Source organism: Monodelphis domestica, chromosome 2, assembly GCF_027887165.1.
Source record: "Monodelphis domestica isolate mMonDom1 chromosome 2, mMonDom1.pri, whole genome shotgun sequence".
Taxonomy (NCBI): domain Eukaryota; kingdom Metazoa; phylum Chordata; class Mammalia; order Didelphimorphia; family Didelphidae; genus Monodelphis; species Monodelphis domestica.
In genome coordinates, this window is record NC_077228.1 from 176,478,328 (window position 1) to 176,501,824 (window position 23,497).

Below are 23,497 nucleotides of genomic sequence, written 5' to 3' on the forward strand. Positions count from 1 at the left end.
AACCTCTCAATAATCCAGATATGATTCTGTTCACTAACGGTTCATTATACATGAACAATGGTATAAGATACAGGGGCTGCAGTAGTAAGTGAATTTTGAACTCTATGGTTTGCTTCACTACCTAGAAACCTGGCAGGGGACAGAATTAATTGCTTTACAACATGCATGTGAGTTATCCAAAAATAAGCATGTTAATATTTACATGGATTCCAAATACGCATTTGGAATAAGTCATGCTACAGGCACACTATGAAAACAATGGGAATTTATAACTTGTAGTGGGAAGGAAATTGCTCATGCAGGAATTATCAAAGAATTGTTCTCAGCTCTTCAAAAACCAAAAGAACTGCCTGTGATCCACTGCCAAGCTCATACATTAGGGCAAGATCTTATTTCACATGATAATCGTAGGGCTGATGAGGCAGCTCGCTATGTGGTCCAAAATGCACCAGCTTGCATTATGAATCTCTCTGTGATAGAAAAAAAAAAACAACCAGATTTAGAAAAAGCATATACTGAGACAGAGATTCAGAAGTAGAAGCAAAATTTTGGAGCCAGAAAGGAAAATGGGATTTGGAGAGCAGCACTAGGAAAGTCAATACTTCCAAAAGCATTTTACAATCACATTAAGAAAGTATGGATCACTCCAGAGATAAGCACAGCTGCCGATAGGGTGTGCTCCGTATGCTCAATCTGTCAGAAGTTCAAACAGAGTATGTTTAAGCAAAAAAAATTTGGTGGAAGATCTCTCACATATAGTTCATTTGAACACTTGCAAATTGATTTCATCAACATGCCAAAATCAATGAAGTTTAAATTCTGTCTGGTAATAGTAAACCAACTTACGAGGTGGCCAGAAGCATTTCTATCTAGCAAGACTACTTCTAGCTTTGTAGTTAAGATCTTGTTGAGGGAAATCATTCCAAGATTTGGTTTGAAGGTTAAATTTGATTTGGACAAAGGATCCCATTTTACAGGCTCCATTTTAAAGCAAGTGTATGAATATTTGGGAATCTCACCAAAATTCTATGTCCCATACCATTGTGAAGATGGGATTTTACCCCTTACACCATCCACAGAGCTCTGGACAGGTTGAAAAACTTAATAAAGAGATCAAAACAATGGTAGGAAAGCTGGGTACAGAGACATCTAAAATGGCCAGACATACTACCTCTAGCTTTTTTCTATATACAAACAAGGTTGAGAGCCAACATACATGTATCCCCTTATGAAATGATCTTTGGATATCCACCATTGCAGGCAAAAAGTTTTTAAACTGCCTTAGTTTCTCTGTTTTGGGGGGATATGCAGATTGCTTCTTACATCACTAAATTGCAGAAGAATTAGAGAACTTCAAGACATGGGAATCTTAATTCAGGGTGGTCCACTAGACTATGCACTCCATAAAATGCAGCCAGGTGACTCGGTTTACATAAAAATCTCTAGCAAAACATCTGCAACACAACACAATTGAGTTGGTCCTTTCAAAGTCATCTTAACTACACCTTCAGTTATTAAAGTATTAGAGAAAGAATCATGGTTGCATTGCTTGCATGTGAAAAAGGTTCCTAAAGAAGAGATAGTCAAGAGGTTTTCAATAGAGAGAATCTCTACAGACAAAAGGTCTGCAGGGGGTAGCTGGGTAGTTCAGTGGATTGAGAGCCTAGGTTCAAATCTGGCCTCAGATACTTCCCAGCTGTGTGACCCTGGGCAAGTCACTTAACCCCCATTGCCTAGCCCTTTCCACTCTTCTGCCTTGGAGCCAATACACAGTATTGACTCCAAGACAGAAGGTAAGGGTTTAAAAAAAAAAAAGGTCTGCAGTCAGAAAGATATGGAAAGAGGTGTAAAAGTGTGTAAGGAGTGTATATAAGTGTAAATTTTGTACATAAAACTAGTGTACATAAGTGTGAATGTGTACAGAACATATTTCTGTATATATTTGTGAATAGTTAGAATGTTGCAGGAGTTAAATTTTTTAGAACAGTAGATACAGTTTTCAGTTTTATGTAGACAGTTTTTCATTTCCTGTGTCAGAATATGATAAGACAGCATAGGTAAAAAATTTTGCTTTGAATTGTGCAAATAGAATTTTTTAAGATGCAGTTTGCATTAGATTTTTTTTTGCATAGTTAGACTGTTTTTTGTAAAATCATAAGCTACATTGGTTTTTTGTAACTGTATTTTTTCAAAGTTTGAAAAATTGTTATAAAGTTATTAGTTTTAGATAGATTTGTTTTATGTATTAGCATTAGAATGCAAGTTTGTTCTTTGTTTTTGTTTTTGCAAAGGTTTACATTTTGCATTTCTATATTTGTAATGTTTTCATCTTGCATGTTTGCAAGAGATTTTAAGTATGTGTTGTTTGCTTTGTTCTGTTTATTGTATTCTTTTCTCTTACTAATATTCCCAGAGGAGTGTAGCTTAGATAGGAATACAGTAAGAATAGGATAAGCTAAGTGTAAGATAAGGAATTCGATGTGTTAATTTTCGCCTAGAATAGGGTACTAGTATATAATAAACTGGGAAACTGAAAATTGAGGTTGAGCAAGATGTCAGAAATACTTTTGGCAAAGCATTCCTGAAATTGCTCAAAAGGAGGGAATTATAGTAAGGAATTAGGAAATATATTGATTAGGCATTGAGATAAGAACTCTGAGAAAAGGGTCTCTGAGGTTGCAGGCAAGGCAGAGTGCTGTGCGGGAGATCAGAACTTGGAAGGCAAGAAGCTGATAAAATTCTGACAGTTGGTGACCGAGTTGAGAGAGTTACTGACACTCTCACTGGCTTGAGTTAGAGAGACTCTCTCGCTGGCTTCTGATGAAGACAGACATCTCAGACCTTGCTCTTTGCTGAATAGAGGGGAGAGAGAACTCAACCATCTGGAGAGGTTTTTCTACCCTCTTTATCATGAGAAATCATTGTGGAGAACAATCTGTAATATCTGCTTTGTTGGAGAACAGTTTTGAGAGAAGAAAGATCAAAGGCGTGTTTACCTGGACTCTGGTCAGCCAGCCTCTGCCATATTGGGCTGCTTGATTTCGTTTTACTTGGAGACATCTTTAATAATATTAAGTTACTTTTAATAAGGATTATAGTTAGATTGTAGTCAGATAGCATTTTGGGTTTTTTAGTAAGTGCTAGGCAGTTTCAGAGTAACTGGAAGACAAAGAAGAGTTTGCTGTGAGGCAAACATAGAAAGCAGGTGGAGATAGTTTCCTTTTAGTGTTAAGGCTTCCTTGTTACTAATTCTTATATTTGTTAAAAATAACTAAATAGATTTTTTTATATAAATAGATAATCTCCAAGAAAGTTAAATACTGTCTTAGTGAAGGGAAGTCACTCCTGGCTTTCCTTCTGAGGGAAGACCTGAAAGATACTTTTGTGAACATCAACTAAGTATTTTATCACAGCATCCTCCTCAAAAACATCAATATTTCACCACTCACTGTATTAAGTGGCTTTTTAGTTGTGTGTGTGTATGTGTGTGTGTGTGTGTGTGTGTTTGTGTATTTTAATCCCTGAAGATACTTCTAAGGCCCAATATTTTATAAGATCTAGTAACCTCAGGCCCAAAGCAGCCAATAAGGAAAGAGTAAATTAAAAAGAAAACTACTTTAACTCTTTTTAAAAATCCTTACCTTCTGGTTTAAAATGGATAATAGTCAAGGATTCTGAGGCAGAAGATTAGTTAGGATGACATCACATTTGAATCCAGGTTCTCCTCATTCCAGGTCGGATGCTTTATTCACTGAGTCACTTAGCTAAACAATGCCTTAATTTATGTGTGGAACCTAAGGGCTGGCCTCAGTAATTTCAATTAATTTAACCGATGTCCTAGCATAAAACTATGGGAGTTCCAGGAAGAGAATCTGGTATGTGAATGATGGAGTAGCTTTCCCATCCTCACAGGAAGATGAATGTAAAATAAGTTCCTTCTACCCGAAATAGCTTTATATGATGTAAGGGAGGTGAGGTCCCCAAGCTTTCATTTATCAGGCAGCTAACACTGCCCTCTCCACATTCAGCTGTTGAGCACCCCGATATCTCCCAAGAGCAAATACTTAAGGCCACTGTGCCCACCCTGTAACTCTGACTCCCACTTCTACCCCCATGCCATTCACAGTATTTTCTCCAAACCTGTGCCCAATTTCTTTTCAGATCATTGACTTGTTTCTTATTATTCTGAACAAATATTTGTGATGCCTAGGTTTGTTTTTTTCAAACCCCTTTCTGAGTTCATCTCCATCCCCAGATCCCACACTTTCCTAATAATCAGCTACTTCAAGCATTTTCACAGTGAGACCAGATGATAAACCCCAAGAGGGAAATGGTGAGTGAGTAGGGATGGAAAAGCCCCAAAGATATATCCAGGTTTGGTGGAGGGACTGGGATAGAGGGTTCAGAGGACTTCAAAGAAGAGGAGCATAAAAGGAAGATCAAGGAAGAAAGGAAGGAACAAGCATTTATTAAACACCTTCTATGCCAGGCACATATGAAATATTGTCTCAATATTTGGATCAAATTTTCCTTGTGGTCAGGGAGGTGGATGTCATTGTTATCCCCTTTTTTTAAAAAGAAGAAACCAAGTCAGATGAAGGTTATTTGACTTGACCTGGGTCACACAGTTAGTAAGTAGCTGAGGCTAGATTTGAACCTAGATCTTCTTGACCCCAGACTTAGTTTTCTGTCCGTTGTGTCACCTAGCTGCCTCTGGGTCTAAAGGAGGAAAAAGAAATCTGTCAACTATATTATATGTATACAAATGGCATTTCTAGGTACCAAATGCTCTCATGTTTACAATCTCATTAGAGTTTCTTAATGTAGTCTCTAATGTAAGGTTGACAAGGCAGATAATTGTTATCCCTATTCTGAAAATGAGGAAACTTAGATCAGAGAGATTAAGGAATTTATCCAAGGTCACACTGCAAGCAAGTGGTTGACCTGGAATCAGAACCTAGAATTTCTAGGTTCTTCTCCAAAGAAAATAAAAGAGGGGGTAAGTGGTTGTGGGTTTCAAAATTAATAATCAATAACTAAATGTATTTTATAAAGTTTTATTAATAATAACTAAAACAAAAGAAATGCCTGACTTCAGCCAGATTGCAGGTCCAAGAGAGGAAGAGGGAGGAGTTACAGCCACTTAAATACAATCACGCAAAACGCTGGAATGCAGGAAAAGGGAATTTTGGGAAATATTAAGGGACTTCTGGGGGATGAAGTCCAAAGGCTCAAAATCTCCATTTATACATATCACCCTGTGATACTATTGAGAAACCAGTTTCCCCAAAAGGATCATGGAAACATAGTCAACTTAAAAGTTGCAATAATTTGTGAGTAAGCGGAAAAGAGAACAAAACCAATGTTTACTAGGTTGACAAAAAGCCAATTCTGGGGCAGTCCCCTTTGGCATGAGAGTATACATTCAAAACAAAAGCATTTCAACGCCCCCTAGTTCAATTCACATCTCAAAGTTCACTCTGGATCTTCCGGTGCAGCATGTGTTCTCTGCAGACATCCATCTTCATGGGGCATTCTGGTTTCTGGGAGGTAGCAAGTTTCTTATCCTAAAATTGCTCAAATTTAAATAAAAGTTCACAACAATAACTTGCCCCCCCCCCCCAGGTGAATAATAACAAACACAGGGATCACTCAGGAATACATGGCTGAATGATAAGATATATAAATCAGTTTGCAAAAGAAAATCAAAAACATGAAAAAATTTTTAAAAAGCAAAAAATAACATGGATATAATACAAAATGTAAAACTCTTATGTCTAAAAAAATCTAAGTAAAGGAAAAACAAATCTATAACAGGTCCTTGAATCAGGGCCCAATTAAAATTATTTAAGAAATTATGCACTACCCAATTAGTAGTCAGGACTATAGAAAGTTTGCCATACTATGAAAGACAGAAAAGGGACTAAATTTCAGCAGCAAATGGGAGCCAGGATGGCAGGAGAAAGGAGGTGCTTGATAGAATGTAGTTCAGAGGAAGTCCAGCCTCTGACATATGTCAAAATAGTTGTAACCTCGAACCCCAAACGAGTTCAAGTCCTCTTGTCTTGACTCAAAATTACATCAATCCCACTGGGATCTGGTCTCTTTGATTTTGTGCTCCATAGGCATTATGTAGTTGCTCTGTGCTTCTTTAGCACTGTATAGTGACTCTTTTGTATATCCCCTTCTTGTGGAATCAGACAGAATCATGAAGCAAAGTCCCATAATTCTTTTAAACAATCAATGACATCATTTTTATAGTCTAAAGCGTTTTGGGGCATGCATTAATATTAGAACAAATGTATTTAAAACTTAACTTATATTTCTGCAAAATAAAAAAAATTAAAGAAAAATCTTCTAAATACTGTTGACATGTGCTTCAAATACAAAAAGGAGGAAAAAATAAAACTCAGATACTATATTGCACATGCAAGAAAAAAATAAAAGTTTTTTTTAAAGTTTTAAAAATCAAAAATATATAGCTTAAAATCAGTGACACACTGATTCAGCCATGTGTGAGTACAAAATGATTTTCAGAATAAAACAGTAACACAGTAGATAATGCACATTCAAAGAAGTACCAAAGTCTCCAAAATTCACAATAGCCCAGTTAATTACAATAGCAAACAAACCCACTATTATATTTCATATAAGTTGCTGTATGACTTAAAAAAAACCTATAAACTGATGGACATTTGTCACAATTTTTATAAAGATGTAGAAAATCTTTCGACCTTGGCAAACATTTTTAAATAAAGTAAAACTTATTTGGGTCTGGAACATCATCAAGAAATCTAGATTGTTCTGGTGGAAGTAAATTAAAATGAAGAGTTTTGCAGGAGCTCTTTTTGTGGCTTCCTGATGAAACACCTTGGTAGGAACATTTCTTTGTTTCTCTACCTTTAATACAACATTCTTTATTATATATATACATATATATGTATATATATATACATATATAAATCATGCATTCAGAAACTACTAGTTACTAAAATTATTTCTGAAGACCCCTTAGAATTACCATTTAAATTCTTAGCTCATTAAATTCTCCAAAGGTTGCACACAATTTAACCAGTTTTGTTGAAATCCATTCATCATCATCTATGTGACAATTAACAAAGGCAACATGTGATCTCTGATGGATCTAGTGACAAGGGTTTTAGGCAAGATGTTCATGGGCTTATAGTGTTATTTTGTTCTTCAGCAGAGGTAAAGATACAAATTAAAGATCAATATAGGCAAAACATAGTAGCTTAAATTGATTCAGAATAACAGAAAGATATTGATTAAATTAAAGCAGATAAACTTTAAAAAATTTAAACCTTAAAGCAATCCTTAAATACAATAATATAAACCAATGAGAAGGTACAGACAGACAGTACAGTCAAAATCCTTTTCAACAATCCCAATAAACTTTTTCACTATTACAGGAGGAGAATAAACTCAAAATAGTTAGCAAGAAACGTCCAGATCTCTTTTAAAGTTTCCTTCCCCTCCCCACATATTTATTATCTATTTAGATTTCATTTGTCAGAAGTCTGAATTTCCTCATAGAAGCACAGGGCAGAATCTCCACTCTGCATGTTGAAAGCATTTGGGACTTTTAGAACTTTGTCAAAATGTTTCAAGTTGATTTGTAACATAAGCAGCCTAGCATGTGGCATATTCTTGAGGAGAAGAAAATAAAGTGGGAAATCTCCAATGAAAATAAAAACTCCCAGGAAAAGAATTAAGCAGATCCAAACTACACTTTTTAGCTCTACCAGCTCAAACTGTTATTTCAGAGTTTCAAGCATGCTTTGCAATAATGTTTTTCCTGAAAGAGGCTGAATGGGGTTTGTTTAAAGAGTAAACAGAAAGGAGCAAAACTTTGAGGGAAAACAATAGTGTATTTGTGTATGAGAGAAAAAATACTTCTTGGTGTTTTGGGTCAAGAGAAAAAAGGGAATAAAAAGCAGGCTTATTCCCCAAAACTGACTTTAAATCTACTGATTTGGAACTAACTGCCCTCCCTGTGAAAAATGTTTAGTAATAGCCTTCAAAATTAGGAGTCCAGGATCAGCTTTAAAAAAAAAAAATTCGCCCGCCCTTCAGACACCCAAGTCGGTGCCCATGCATTCCGGGATGCCTCGTTATGAGCTGGCTTTGATCCTGAAAGCCATGCAGCTGCAAGAGATCGCCACTGCCCTGAAGCGCACAATACAAGCCCTAATGGAGAAAGGCCAATCGTGAGAAATTTGGAAAACCTGGGTGAAAGGGCCCTTCCATATAAGATCTCCATACATAATCAACGCCATCAGAGAGGAGGGTATTTCTTGGTGGATTTTTATGCACTGACAACAGCTGTTGAGAGAATAATGAATCATTTGTCCCAAGACATTGATGTGATCAGACCGAATATTGTGAAACACCCACTAACCCTTGCAGAGAAAGAGTATGAAGGCATCGTTCCTATTTCTCTTGAAGATAAATTATATTACAAGAAGAAATAAATAGAAGATGAGGCTGGTCACAGGCAATTTTTTTTTTCTAATTCCCTAACAATGTGCACCATTATTATCAGTTCACTAGTCTTGATCTTTAATTGTGTAAGAACTTCATAATTAACAAATGACAAGTGTAACTTTAATTTTCGAAGGTTAATATATTATTATAAAGTTCATATAATCTTAGCCTCTTCTCAGAGGGATAGTACTTGCCTAAAGCAAGTTGCCTATCATCCTCACCTATGTGAGGCCAAAATGGCACTATTTTTTAGTCATTTCTCTCTCTTTTTTATTCAAAGATATTTTCATTTTTCTCTTGGAAAAAAAAAGAGAGGGAGTGTTTAAGCTGTAATGTCAAAATTGTAATCATTGTTTAAAACTGAAATGTGACACACTATCAGAAGGATAAATGCACTGAAATAGCTTTGGACTATGGACCTTGTTTCTAGCCACTCGTAGTCAGAATGTATAACCAAGCCTAAATTGATGTGTAATGTTTATGTGGATTCCTTTCAAAAAGGATAATAAAGGTGATTTTTTAAAAAATTTCTTTAATTAAAAAATAAATTCTACTTGAAAATTAGAAGGTGTGGGATTATTTTCTCCACGCTGAAAAATGGCTCTGGCAGGCTAGAAACACACACGTGGAGTGTGGAAAGGGATTGGAGTGGAAAGATTTTTATACATCACCCTCTGTGGAAAAAAATGGCTGGGATTGGCAGGCTTTTGTGGCGGGTCTGGTCTCGGCAAGAGGAGGCTCCAAGCTGTGTGGAGAGTGGTGAGGAATGCTGGCCAAGCAGATGGACAGGAGAAACAGCAGGCAGAGGCAGGCAGCAGGGTGGGATAGGAGCGCAGGCACACCCCACTACTGGACCCTTGTGGTGCGCAGCGCCCGGGGAAACTTACTATCTTTACTGTAAGGTTATCTGCTCAAAAATTTTTGAGAATTCGTAATCGCCTTATGGTAAGCCAAAATGTGGGTTTCAAAATTAATAATCAATAACTAAATATTATATTTTATAAAATTTTATTGATAATAATTAAACCAAAAGAAATGTCTGACTTCAGCCCAGTTGCAGGTCCAAGAGAGGTAGAGGGAGGAGTTACAGCCACTTAAATACAATTACGCAAAATGCAGGGATGCAGGAAAAGGGAATTTTGGGAAATATTAAGGGACTTCTGGAGGATGAAGTCCAAAGGTTCAAAGTCTCCATTTATAAATGGCCTGTGAAGGAAAAAAGAAGGCAGCAAATCAATCCCAAACCCACTCATCTGGCTCTAGTCTCAGGTAGGTCCTTCTGCTTCAGAATGACACCTCTCCCTTCATAGCCCTTACATAACAGTAAACTGCTGATCCCTCCCTCCTTAATCCAAGGGCGTGACCCTTTCTAATTACACTGTACAGTTTTATGAGTGGGGTACTGTATATCACCTGGATGGGTACCAGCCCAGCCCTGCAGCAATTACACCTAGAGATCAGAACCTACTGTCTTCAGGATGAGATTTAGAGGTAAGGGAGAAAGAGAAGCAGGTGACCATTAATAATTAGGAACAAGGAATGGGAAGAGTTCAGAGATAAGAGTAAGAAATAAACCCCATAGAGTGACCTACCAAAGAGCTAGGGTCACTGTCCTAGAATTATGCAAAGAAGAACAGGATGAACTCTGGGGCCAAGGCAGAGAGGGTGACTTTCCTCTTCTCAAGCAATGCAGAGCCAAGTTTATGGAGTGACTGTTCTCCACACAAACTCCCCAGAAGATCCCAAATCCCCAGTGGGTCTGACAACCTCATTTCACCCAGGAGTTTTAGGGTTTTCCAAAGATCACTTACCACATTTTTTCCCTTTCACTTGATGCACAAAGGAAAGGAAACTGAGAATATTTTTCTCTTTTTTATATACACATTTGAAGGAGATCCTAGTGAGAAAGAGGAGTAACTCTGAGGTTCACGGGAGAAGCCCAATTAAGGGGGATTGACCCTTCTTTTCCCTCATTCAGGCCTGAGACTCCCTGGGTGGAGCAGTTCAATAGAAGAAATCTTTGAGGCTGGACCAAAGGTCCTGAATAAATTCCCTTAAGTCCCCTGACAAAGGTCTATGATCTGTCCTGGCTTACTAATGGCAGAATTCCCATGGGAGTGGTAGGAGACTGAGGGGTACCCCAAAACCACTTAAGTATTATTACTAAAAGAATGCTCACACACATTTATTTTTGAAGATGAACAGCCAAGGTAGTGGGGTGGTAGTGGGGGAAATACAAAGAGTTCTTGGAATGGGGGAATGGAAGAAGTGGAGAAATTCACTCTTACTTTGGCCCCTTCATTAGCCATTAGTGTAGAGGGCAGGGATGAACTCCCACCTGCAGAGAGACTTCCTAGAAATGCCTCATTCCTTTCAAGTCCAGAGCTCTTTGTTATTAAATTTTAATGGATAACATTTATATACACTTGCCAAGTACTTCATATAAATCTCATTTTAACCTCATAACAACCCTGGGAGGTGGGAGCTATTAGAGGTGAGATAAACAGGTTAAGTGACCTTCCCTGGATTACAGATCTAATAAATAAGTGAGGACTAGAGCCTTTCTGATTCCAAGTCCAGCATTCTATCCATTAAGTCATCTAAGGTTTCATGAACTTAAAGGGCTGGCATATGGAAAATGGCCTATAAAGAATAGGTCTGGGCTGCCAATCTGGACAGACAATTTCTAACTGTTGTGATCATGGGCAATTCACTTAACTCCACGTGCCTAGCCCCTATCCTTCTTCTGCTTTTCAACTGATAATTATTATCAATCCAAAGAAGGAAAGAGAGAGAAGTGGTTAATTAGAGCATCTCTAAATCTGTGAACTGTATTTCACAACCACCCAAGCAAACAGTAAAAATTAGCTCTCCAGTATGTTCTTCTAAGGAATGTCATTAATCCTTTAAAAATTGAGAATGCTAAGCTATAGAAACTGAGAGACCAAAGAAGGCCCTTCTTTGTACTCTTAAGGATAGTCAGTGTACAGTGATCAAAGACCACTAGTTAACAATGAAACAATCTGTGGACATATATCAGAGATAGAAGTTAGGAAGCTACTTATAAAAGATCAGATTTCTTTTATTGCCCCAAATTTTAATACCTGCCCATATGGTGTATATAATGTACCCATATAAAAGAACAAAGAGTCACTCTTCAAAAAGGTGCATTACAAATAGCCCAGTTCATCATTCTTGACTTTGTTGGTTGATAACTGGACAAAGCCAATGGCCTGCTTTCACGGGGGCAACTTTTGAACACTCATAAATTCACCTTCACCACATGAGCCTTAGTAAATTAGCTTATTCCAGCAACCACAGGGACTTCCAAATTCCAGGCTTAAAGACAGGAAACTTCCCACTTCCATTCTCTTCAAGCTGGGCCTTTTAGCTCCTCTGCCAGAGGTTGCTTTTCATCTTGGCTGCCAAAATTCCTCTGAACACCATTCTTGCAAGTTCAGTGCAGAGAGCAATGGTGGTTAGGTTTGAGATGCCTCCCTTTCTCTGTCCTCCCCACCCCCCAACACTCCAAGGTCCTCTTAGTGGGAACCCAGAAAAACACAGGTCCAAATATTTAGAGTAGGAAGGAATCTTATGTTACTTAGCAAGCCTCTCACTTTATAGATGAGGAAATGAGGTTCATAAAGTTTATGTGGTTTTGTCAGGATCGTGCAGTTAGTAAATGGCAAGGCTAAAATCTGAACCTTTAACTCCAAAGCTAGCCCTCTTGGACTTCCGAGTGTCCCAGGTACAGGGTCATAAATAACCCCAGTGACTTTGGACTTGGTGGGGTTAGAGAAACTAAAAGTGAATGGGGAATGTGGCTGGGGGAGGAGGGTTATAGAGGGAGGCTGGTATAAATACTCCCTCTTCAACATGCCTGGAAGGATGAAAGCGACTCCATAGAGTTATGTGATTCTGGGTCAGGGGTTACTGGAGGGTTAGGGCTCTTCATGAGTCTGTTTGTGTGTTTGTGGAGGAAGAACTGTGGCCTTGGAACAAGGAAGGTCTATATCTATGGAGGGTGTCATATCCATTTGAGGTTCCAGTTTGCATTGTTATTGAGGGGGGAAACAACTCAAAAAGTCAGATTCTACCACCTTGGTCCAAAAAAGCTCACTTCTCAGGTTTGGAAGAGGTGAGAAAGATTTCTATGCCAGGACTGGAGAGTATATGGGGTAGCCTCCAAAGCATTGGTGGTGGGAGCAGACTGTCCAAAGCTTAGCTGGCAAGGCCCTAGATTCTATTGTGTGTTTGGACTGCCAAATCCTCCCCTCTGACTCACCTCCTCCTCCCTGCCCCTTCCTTTCTCAAAGAAATGAATCTGACTCTTGCAAAAAGTCTATTTTGGAGCTGGGGAGGGGAAGAAAGAACTGCACATAGAGATTCTGTCAAGCACTAGAAGGTTCAGGTGCTAAAAGTCCCCTTCCCCAAAAATTCATTTCAGTATATGCATTTGGCATCTAGGACATGGAGTCTCTTGAGAGTTGAAAAAAAAAATCTGACTCCCTCCACCCTGTAGCTGACTCCTATCTTCATCTACAGATTTCACTTCCCCAAATGGTTCTCCTTTTCCTTTGTATGAGGACCTCCCTGGTTCGCACACTATTCCCATCACCTCTGCCTCTTGTTTTGTGGGGTCCCTGCTGAAATCTGGTTGGACAGTAGATTTGGAGAACCAGTTAGGCAGGAAGAAGTCTCTCAAGGACTTCTCCAACTGCTTTTGTGCTCCCCATTTAATGTTCCCTTCCTCATTTGGGTTCCTAAGGCTGGAAGGGTTTGACTCAGAATCCTTCCAATTAACCCTAGAAGAGTCTTTTGTTTTCAACATCCTTGACCTCATATATCACACTCAGAAATTAGGAGCCAGAGGCTGGGAGTTGGGGTGGACATAGGAAAGGCATCTTAGCCTGCTTTTTAAGGAGTGCCTTTATCATATGTCCTATGAATAGTTTGAGGTCTGAGGCTGGTGCTGCTGCCTTGAGGTCAAAGCTGAGAGACAGACAGGTAAAAAAGAGTGACTAAAGCAGAGGAGAAAAAATTGTGATAGAAGCTTGGGGACAAATATCCAGCTCCATTCTGTGCCACCTCCTTCTGCCCCTTCCCTCCCACCAGGCTGACAGCTCACAAAGAGCAGGTTGCTCTCCACCTATATATTCCCACTAGGACCCAGTTCCAAATACTGAGATGTGGGGACACCAGGTCCTACCCCCAAAGCCTCTCTAGTGAGGAGGAGGGAAAGAAGGAGAATGGGATGAGAAAGATCTTTATTTCCTGAGTACTTGGGGTTCACTGGCAGTTTTAAACTTGTGTAGCCCTGGTCCATTTAGGAGGTGATATAGAAGCCTTCTGGGCAGATGGTATTGGAGCAGATGGAGATTATGGAGGGAGGTGGAAAGGGGAAATTCTCAAAATTCTGGAAAAAATTTGAAAAAGATTTCTTTCTGAAGCTCTGGAAATCAGGATCCTGGTGTGCATCTTGAATCCCCCACTCTCTTTTAGCAGTAGAGACCAGGAACAAAATGACGAGGACGAAGGGTTGATTAAGGACTAAGTGTTAACTGTAAGGGTATCTTTTTCCCCAGAAGACCTGGGCTCCCATTTCCGAATATAACTGGGCCCTCTAGGAATTGAGCAGGTTGGAATTGATTAATGGGAAAATAAAATGTCTTTTGATACCCTTTCTTCTAAGCCCTCCTTCACATCCTCCTCCCTCCTCTGCTCTGGAGAAGGCAGGGCACCCCCCAATAACACCATCCCTGCCTCTCCAGTATGCCATCCATCAGAGAAAGTGACCATTGGGAGAGGGCAGGATTAACTGATAAGCACTAAATAAATAAGAAGGAGGAAAGGGAGGAGGAGTTGGAGAAAGAGGAGGAGAAGAAAAAGAATCAAGATGAGGAGGAGGAAGAAGAGAAGAAAAGAGAGAAGAGAAGAAAGAGTGGGAATAATGAAGAAGGGGAGGTGGAAAGAGGGAGAACAAATGGGGAGGATGAAAAAAAGAATATGGGATGGTGAGGGAACAGGAGAGAGAAAGGACTCTGGGAGGGAAGAAAAGGGAAGAAAATCAAGGAGAGGATGGGAAGGATTCTAGGAGGAGTGGAAAGGGGAGGGAAGAAGAGAGCAGGGGGAGGAGCCTGACTAAAAGGGCCAACTCTCTTGGCTATCTGGTCCAGTCTCCTTGTTTCTCTATAAAAACCCTGGGACAGAAACACAACTGCATGACAGACCTTGGCTCATTTTTGACCTGACACGTGGCCAAGCAGACAGACAGAAAGGCAGCTGGATAGCAGAGGATGAGCTTGTTCCTAAAGCTGCTGGTCCTCACAGTGGCCCAGTCAGTGGTACGACAAAAAGGAAATGAAGGTAATTTAGTTTCCCTCTGCCAGTCCTCAGCCCAATCCTCTGTTTGAGTTGGACTTTGGGGACAGAAACCCCTGCCCTGACAGCTGGGTGGGAGTGAGTAAGAAGAATGCACTCTCCTGGGAGCACAGGATATATACATATATACTGAGAGATGGGAGAGAAAATGAGACAGAGATAAAGTGATAGGCTGTCAGATATAAGAAAGACAGAAAAATACAGAATGGAGATAGATGCATTAAAAGAGAAAGGAAGACAAACTCGAGAGAGATAGACAAAGCAGAGAAAATTGAGATAGAAAACAACAGATATGGAAAGACATTGGGACAGATTAAGAGAAACTGATTGAGTCAGAGAAATGACAGAAAAAAGAAATAACAGAGACAAAGACCTAGAGAAAAACAAAAACAAAGCTTGAAGCAGTGGGGAAAAGATACACAGAGATGAGAAAACAAATATATATATAGAAAGAAATAAAGTTGGAGGCAGAGAAAAACAGTGATAGAGGGATGGAAGCAGAGACGGGGGCAGAGAGACAGAGACTGACTGAGACAAAGACAGAGAGGAGAGAAAGCTATGAGACCTACAGGCAACAAGAGAGAACAGAACAGAACCAAAGGAGACCAAAAGTCCCTTGGGTGCCAAACAGGAAGCTACCCTCCCTCTGCAGCTCTACCTGTCCATGCACACTTGCCTCTTCCCAGGCCTGCTGATGTAGACTAAGTTCCTGTTCAGTCTCAATGCCACTACTTCCTGGGGTGACTCCGGGTCTCTAGGACACAAAATTGGTCTGTGATCAGGTGAAAGATGAGTCCTAAGGAGGGAGAGGATGGACTCTTGGTGGTTGGGTTATGGGTCTCCAGGCAATGTAAAGTTCCCAGTTCCTTCCCAGGGGAAAGGGTGTCTCCTGAAGTAGAACCGAGTTCTGCTCTCTGCTGTGCCAGTTTCTTCTCTGGGAGGTTGTTGTGGGGAGGGTCGGGAGGTGGAGGTGCGGTCCCAGAAATTCAGAGGTCCTAGCTCTGCCAAACATTCCAGCCAGAGTAATTTTAATTTAACAAATAATAATGAGGCTAGGCTCTTAATTATCAGGTCAAGGGGAAGGGTGTTAATATTTGATAAGAAGCCAGCATCCAAACTGCTGGGGGGCCAGAAGGGCATTATCCTGGGCCCTGAGAGGTCCCTGACACTCCCCATCCCCTCCCACTCTTGGAGTTGTTTGGGGATGTTTCCCCTGGAGAGAAAACTTCAGGAAAACAGGTCTCCCTCCTTCCTTCACCTGCAGCCAGCCCTTGCCTTCTCCAATCCCCTCCTCAATAAAGGTTTTCAGAGGAGGTGGAGGTTCCCAGGCAGCACTATATTGTGGAAAGCACTAGAGACAGAAGAATTGAGGCTGCCACCTCTGACAATCACTAGCTCTGTGACCTTGGACAAGTTACTTAATCTCACTGAACCCCAGTTGCTTCATTTGGAAAAACAGAATCATACTTCTGGTACTTTTTACCTCACAGGAGCTGTCTCCCTAAGCCTGGTTTGGGGCTCTGTTACTGGGGATTCTAGCCAAGGTTTTTCTTCAAACCTTTCAAAAGGGATGCCACTGGGGCAGCTCAGTGGCATAGTGGAAGAGCACTAGGCTTGGAGCTGGGAGGATTGGATTCAAATCTGGCCTCAGACACTTCCTAACTGTGTGACCTGGGAAAGTTACTAACCCCAAATGCCTAGTCCTTTCTGCTCTTCTGCCTTGGAATACTTAGTATAAATTAGTAGAGACAGAGAGTGAGGGTAGAAGGGGGAAAAAAGAAAGAATCCCACTCTTATAGTTCTTCATCTTTCCCTTCTGGGAGATGGAAGAGGGATTGGGAGTGGGGATCATTCTCTGGTTTGGAAGTGCTTGGATGCCAGCAACATCACCAAACTAGCAACTCCTCTCTCTTCCCAACATTTCTTGTCTGTCAGTGTCAGGGGAAGGGGCAGGGGAGGTCTGGGCCAAGGGAGACCTGTATGGGTAGAAGGGGTAAGGAAAGGCTGGAGAGAGAATTAAGGCTGAGAGAAACAGGATTCCTGTGCCTGGGAGACAAGTCCCTATTGGGTAAGGCATCAGTCAGATAGCTTCTCTCTGCCCTCTCCTTTTTGTGGATTGGGACAGTTAAACCCATGGTCACTCCTTTCCTCATTTTCCCTGTCTTCCTCAACTTCACAATTCACAAACATTCTCTCTCTCTCTCTTTCTCTCTGTCTCTGTCTCTGTCTCTGTCTCTCTCTGTCTCTCTGTCTCTCTCTCTCTCTCTCTTACACAAGATAGAATTTTTACTTACTTCCATCTCAGAGACCCCTGGGTTAAACTGTTACAATCCAAAGCCTTCTCCCTCCTTCCCAGATATTTAGTCTATTTCCTGTCAGCAGCTCACCACTAAGGCTACCACTTCCCATCACCTCCAGAGCTTCAGGGTTCAGATTGGATATCTGCATGGGTGTTTTTGTCTTACCTCCTTTTCAGACGCTTTTCTCTTTCAATATCTCAGGACTCTTTGGAGAGGCAACCAGGGGCCCTTCTTCAGGTAAAACCTCAATTTGGGGAGGGAAGAAGTTGGAGTCTGGACTGAGGCCAACTTGTTTCCCTCCCAATGTTGGTTTAGATACAGAAACAGGAGAATGGAGCTGTATCTTTCCCTATTCCATATGCAGAGCCCTCTGCAGGAGAAGTTGAACCTTTCAGTGCTCAGAAACATGGGATCTGCTGTTGGAGGAATGGTGGTAGGGAGGAGTTGATGGGCAAGGTCCACATGGGGCTCTTCTTCACTCTGCTCTCAATCAGCATGTGAGCTGAGTGGGACACAGAGCCTTGGTAGTAGGGATGCCATGAAGAGAGGGTGCAAACACCCCCATGATTCTGACCCCATTCCTTCTTGGGGCTGATGGTCAAGGACCTTGGGACAAGGAATAGAATGCTGCCAGCTGTCTCTATAACTAGGCTTAAATGTTTCTCATAGGATGGGTGGTGAGGGTACAGGGTTATGGGCAAGGTTGGTCAACCTACAGGAAAATGGAGGCGATACTAAGCTAAGCCCTGGGAAGAGTCAGAGTTGAGAGTGGACTTGGCACAATAGTGAGAAAAGCTTGGCCAAGAATTTACTTTGAAAACACTATAAGGATAAGAGAGGAGGAGTGGTGGGCAGACACAGATCCTGGAGAAGGTAGGAAAAGAAGAGGGGTGATAGATATGTCACTTTCCCTGGATATAGAGTATATGGGAAGAGTTCAAGATGAGAATAGAAGGTAAATTGAAAAGAGAATGCCAAAGTATATGTTTTAATATGCAACTGATAAGAGGGAGACACCAAAAGTTTGAGTAGAGAACTTTTGTGATCAGGACAGTGGATAGAGAAGATGGCTCAAGAAGCTGGACAAAGAGTGAATTTAAGAACCGGGAGACTAGAGGCAAAAAAAAAAAACACCAACAAACCAAACTGGGAGGCTATTATAGTAGTTTGAGAAGAAGAGTTAAGGGGTAGATAAGAAGGTAGTGGGAATTGAAGGGCAGAGCCATTATATAGGTGAGATTGACAGGTGAGTGGAGGTAAGAAAGGCAGGTCTGTAAGGGAGGAAAAAGGGGGACAGATCTCTCTGAGGTTGCTAGCCTCCAGCTAAGAAGATGGTGAAACCATCTCCAAGAGGAAAAAAGGGAAGTGCAAGTAGGGGGAAGTTTGGGAAAGAAAGCGATAAGTTTAGGACTGGATATAATTTGAGATTTCAGTAGGAAGCTAGTTGGAAATGTCTAGCAGGTTACTGGAGATTGGAAAAGGAGTCCTAAGGAAACATAATTTGGGGTATCATTTTCATAGATAATTGAAGTTATGAGGATGATTGAGATCACAAAGGGAGACAGTACAGTGAGGGAAGAGGAAGATCAAGGAAAGAACCTTATGGACATTCACACTTAAGGAATGACAGGGAGATGAGGAACCAACAAAGGATTTAGAGGAGTAGAAATCAGAGATGAAGGAGAGCTGTGAACTTGTAGCACCATGGAAGACTTCCCATTCTCCCCAATCTGATGCGGCCTACATGTATTCACTTCCTCCCTTAACTGACACTGTCTTCTCCTTGTCTTTCCCAGATGACTGGTGCTATGATTCCCAAAAAAGCATAATTAAATGTTTAGGTGAGTTGGGGACTACCAAATCCATCCTCCCCTTCACAATTCAAGCAGCTCATCCACCCTTCAATAATCCAGCATGGCTAGCCAGGCTCAGAACTGGGCAAGGTATTTCACACCTGTCTACCTCTATTTCCTCATGTGTAAAATGAGAATGATAAACTTAGTATCTAATATTCTAAATATCAAAGAGATAATAATTCTGAAGCACTTTGCAAATCTTCAAGTATTATATAAGGGCTAGCTACCCTATTTTGGAGGGCACTTTCTGAATCTTTAGATGAAGGATCTCCTTTGTACATCATCTCTAACCAGTGTTTAATTCCTGGCTCATTTCCCCCATTCCTCTGACCATGCTCTTGGTTCTATTCCTCCTATAACCACTCCTGGGGTGGAGGGGTTCTCAGAGAATGGACACTTTTTTGAATTAGTCAAATAATGCCTGTCTTTTAACTCTTCTAAGAGATAAAGCTCATAAAATGAAAACAAACCAAGCACAAGATAGCAAAAACACCCAGTAACAACTTATAAAAACAAAACAGAAATGGTTTGGAGATTCTCCACTATTTCTAACAGAGAGCTGAGAATTGACTACATTCCACTGAGGACTTCCCTTCCCTTCCCCTTCCCCTGCTCTGGTTATGAGTTTCAGGAACACAGGTCAGAGCAGACCCAGGGAGAGGGTGGGGGGTGGAGGTGAGGAGTCAGCAGAAGGACAGATTCACAGAATGTCAATCAGGTGAAGACTTCAGGGATCTTCTAGTGTCATTCCAACTTTTTGAAAAAATAAAATGAATTGGCATCTCGTTATTAAATCCCTTTCATTTCTGAATCTATCAGCACCTACTCACTGAAACATCCTTCTCCCCAAAAGAAAGAAAACATTTAGTAAAGCCAAAACATATGAGTGAAGTCTGACCATGTAGCCTTTATTCTACACTTGTAGTTCAACCTTCTCCCACCATGTGAGCAGAGGGAGATGAATTTTCTCAATTCTTTTCCATGGCTAAGCCTCTTGATCATGTAATTGCACAAATGCCCTATCTGACAGAACACCCCACATAGCCTACATCATCGGTCCTCAGTCCCAAACCACAGGCCACTCAAATTCCTCAGAGTCCCTGTTCTAAAACCTGAGGAGGGTTAAGATGTTGGTACAGAAGATAATTCATACTGTCAGATGTTGAAGGTACATTTGGTAACAAAGTCCTCTTCTCAAAGTACGCAGCCACCACCCAGTGTAGTTCAGAATCCTAGTGGTGGAATCAGGAGCCCCAAGTCCTCATCCCAATTTGGTTAACCTCTAGCTGTGTGGAGAGACCAGTAACTTCCCCTCTTGGGACCTACTTTGCCTCTTCTGCAAAATGAGGAATTTAGACTAGATGATCTCCAAGGCATCTTCTCACTATGGTAACCTGTGTTGCTTTAGTCTCATTCTTTTGTCTGACTCAGAAGCCCAGCAGATTTAGATTCAACCAACTCTATTTTATAAAGGAGTTATGGGGGACTAACCCAAGAGGAAAATGATATTCATTCAATTATATATGTAGCCTCTATTATTTACTCAGCTCCACATGAATCAATGATTCAATCCATAAATGTATATCAGTTATGTGCTGGGAACTCTGCTTCATGCTGAAGAGACATAGAAAAATAACAAATTGTTCTCTACCCTTAAGGAGCTTACATTATAGTCAGGAGGCAATAAGTATGTCAACAAGTGTTCCAAAAGTCCAAGTGTAGTGTTAAAGTTGTAGTTTATAGACTCATTAAGACTTCTGAGGCATCTGATATAAGGAAATGCAAATTAAATCCAAAGCAAGGGGCAGCTGGGTGACTCAGTGGATTGAGAGCCAGGCCTAGAGACAGGAGTTCCTAGGTTCAAATCTGGCTTCAGACACTTCCTAGTTGTGTGACCCTGGGCAAGTCACTTAACCCCCATTGCCTGGCCCTTACCACTCTTCTTTCTTGGAACCAATACTCCAAGGTGGAAGGCAATAGTTAAATAAATGAATGAATGAACAAGCAAACAAATAAATAAATCCAAGGTAGCTCAGGGAGGGAGGGTATGAGGAACTGGGGAGATCTAGAAAGGCCTGTGTAGAGAACAATACTTAAACTTCATCTTGAAGGAAGGATAGAATTCTATGAGAGAAGTAGGAGAAGGAAATACATTTGAGGCACATGAGCCAGTGAAAAGCCCCAATGCTGTTCCCTATAAGACAGAATCACACAAGATATATCCCTGGATGGGAAATCTTCCCCCAAAGGCCTTTGCTGTAAATGAGACTTGATAGCAGTGTCTCCTTCTCCCCTTCTCTTTTCTTATCCTCTAGATCCATCGTTGTGGAAGTGGGGCTGCCTAGGTAGTAGTCAATCCCCAATTAACATTGTCACCCAAAATGCCATTTACAGAAGGAGAGATAGTTTCCGGTTCAGTGGCTATGACAAACAGGACAATTGGGTTATTAAAAACAATGGCCACACAGGTGAGTCATTTCTCAGTGGTTTGGGGGAGGGACCAAACGGAGAGCATTACTCTTTTGTCCCCTCCACCAAGGTCAGCATTTCTTGGTACCTGGGAACCATTTGGAAAGGGAGGGAGAAAAAGGGAATATGTAGATTCTACTCCATTTTCTTCTATTCCTCTCCTTACTACTCTGTTCTCCTCCTCCTTATTCTGTTCCATTCCAACTTACTCAAGTCCAGCTCCTCACATTCTATTCCTTCTTATTTCACTCCATTCTACTCTATCTTTCCTGAATCGACTCCACTTCACTTTCTTCTGCCTAGTTCCACTCTAGTCCATATCCCTCCACTTCTTTATAGTTTGCTCCATTCGACCTCCAAGTTCCATCAGCTCCTGTTTGTTAAGCACTTTGCAAAGGAGTTGCTTCACTAATGAGTGAGAATCTGCTACTTGCTTTTGCTGTGTGTAGATATAGAATGGGCCAAGAAGTTCTATCTCATCAGTGTTTATTAAGGTGAGTTTCTCATGCTGTGTGTGGGAAATAAGGAACAATTATTTAGAAGATGAAAGGAAAAACATTAAGGGCAAGGGACAGCTAGATGGCACAGTGGATAAAGTAATAGACCTGGAAGGAGGACCTGGATTAAAATCTAACCTCAGACATTTCCTAGCTCTGTGAATTTGAGGAAGTTACTCAATCCCACTTGCCTAGCCTTTGCCCTTATGTCTTTGTCTTGTTATTAAGAGAGAAGGTAAGGGTTTTTTAAAAGAGTTAAACATTTTTTTAAATACAAAGAAAGGTTCTGGGTAGGGACAGAGAAATGAATCAAGATGAAGATTTTAGGACATGAAGCACCCTGTGGGGACCTGAGAACTTCACAGCATTGCACCATTTCCATTCCCCTTCTCTTGTCCCACCAAGTAACAGTGGATCTTAAGAACACAATCAAGGTGTCTGGAGGTGGCCTGAAAACAGTTTACAGGGCAGTCGAATTTCATTTCCACTGGTCGAATACTTTGGAGAAAGGTTCTGAACACACCATTGATGGGAAGGCCTTTGCTATGGAGGTGAGAGTTCATCTCTCCAAATTTTGTAGAGCCTCAATCCCATTCCCTTGTTTGTTCTCCAGCCAACGGGTATAGGGACTGGGGTCTCTGGGATTTAGCTTAGATCTTAGAATGATAAAACATGAAAACTAGAAGTGATCTTAGAAGCCTACTCTCTTTGTTTTATATATATATATATATATGAGCAAACTGAGATCCAGAGAAGAGAAATTACTTGCTCAGAGTCACATGGTCAATTAGTAGCAGCGCAAGGATTATAACTAGATAGCAGAGATATACTCACTGCTTCTTCTTCCTTTCCAATCTCCCTTTTCAGGCCACAATGAAAATCCTCTCACCCCATTCCATATACTGTGGACCTCCTTAGCTCCCTGCCTACTTTTCCTACCCCTCCTCATTTATGGCACAGTGGAAAGAACTCTGGATTTGGAGCTCAAGTACCTGAGTTCAAATCCAAATTGTCTCTAATGTGACCTTGGGCAGATCACATCACCTCTCTTGAATTCCTCAGTTTCCTCATTTGTAAAAGGAGAGAATTGGACTAGATGGCCTCTAACATCCCTTCTAGCTCTAAATACATGATCTTGTTATTTCATAATTCACTTCTTCTCTCTGGGCCTCCATTTGCTCATCAGTTTTTCTAAATCTATGATCCTACTCTCCTCAGTCCTGAACCAACCACTAGGGCCTGAAGAAAGGGCTCTGTGGGAGCCCTAGGACATAGCTAAAATGGGAATGCCCATCCTAACCCCTTTCTCTCCTGCTCTTTTGACCAGATGCAAATTATCCATGTCAAGGACAAGTTTCAAAACTTCAAAGAAGCAGTTGATACAGGGGAAAAATATGCAATTGCTGTGATGGGATTCATGGTAGAGGTTAGGACTTACCCACCTGTCAGAATCTGCCTTTCCCCTTCTCTAATGCCCCCTCCAACCACC

The 23,497-nt window shown here is 40.8% G+C and overlaps 1 pseudogene; it reads left to right on the top strand.

Annotated features, from left to right (window-relative positions):
- The first annotated feature begins 8,124 nt into the window (after positions 1 to 8,124).
- LOC100016617 (28S ribosomal protein S6, mitochondrial-like) lies at positions 8,125 to 8,693 on the top strand (annotated as a pseudogene).
- Positions 8,694 to 23,497: the final 14,804 nt, after the last annotated feature.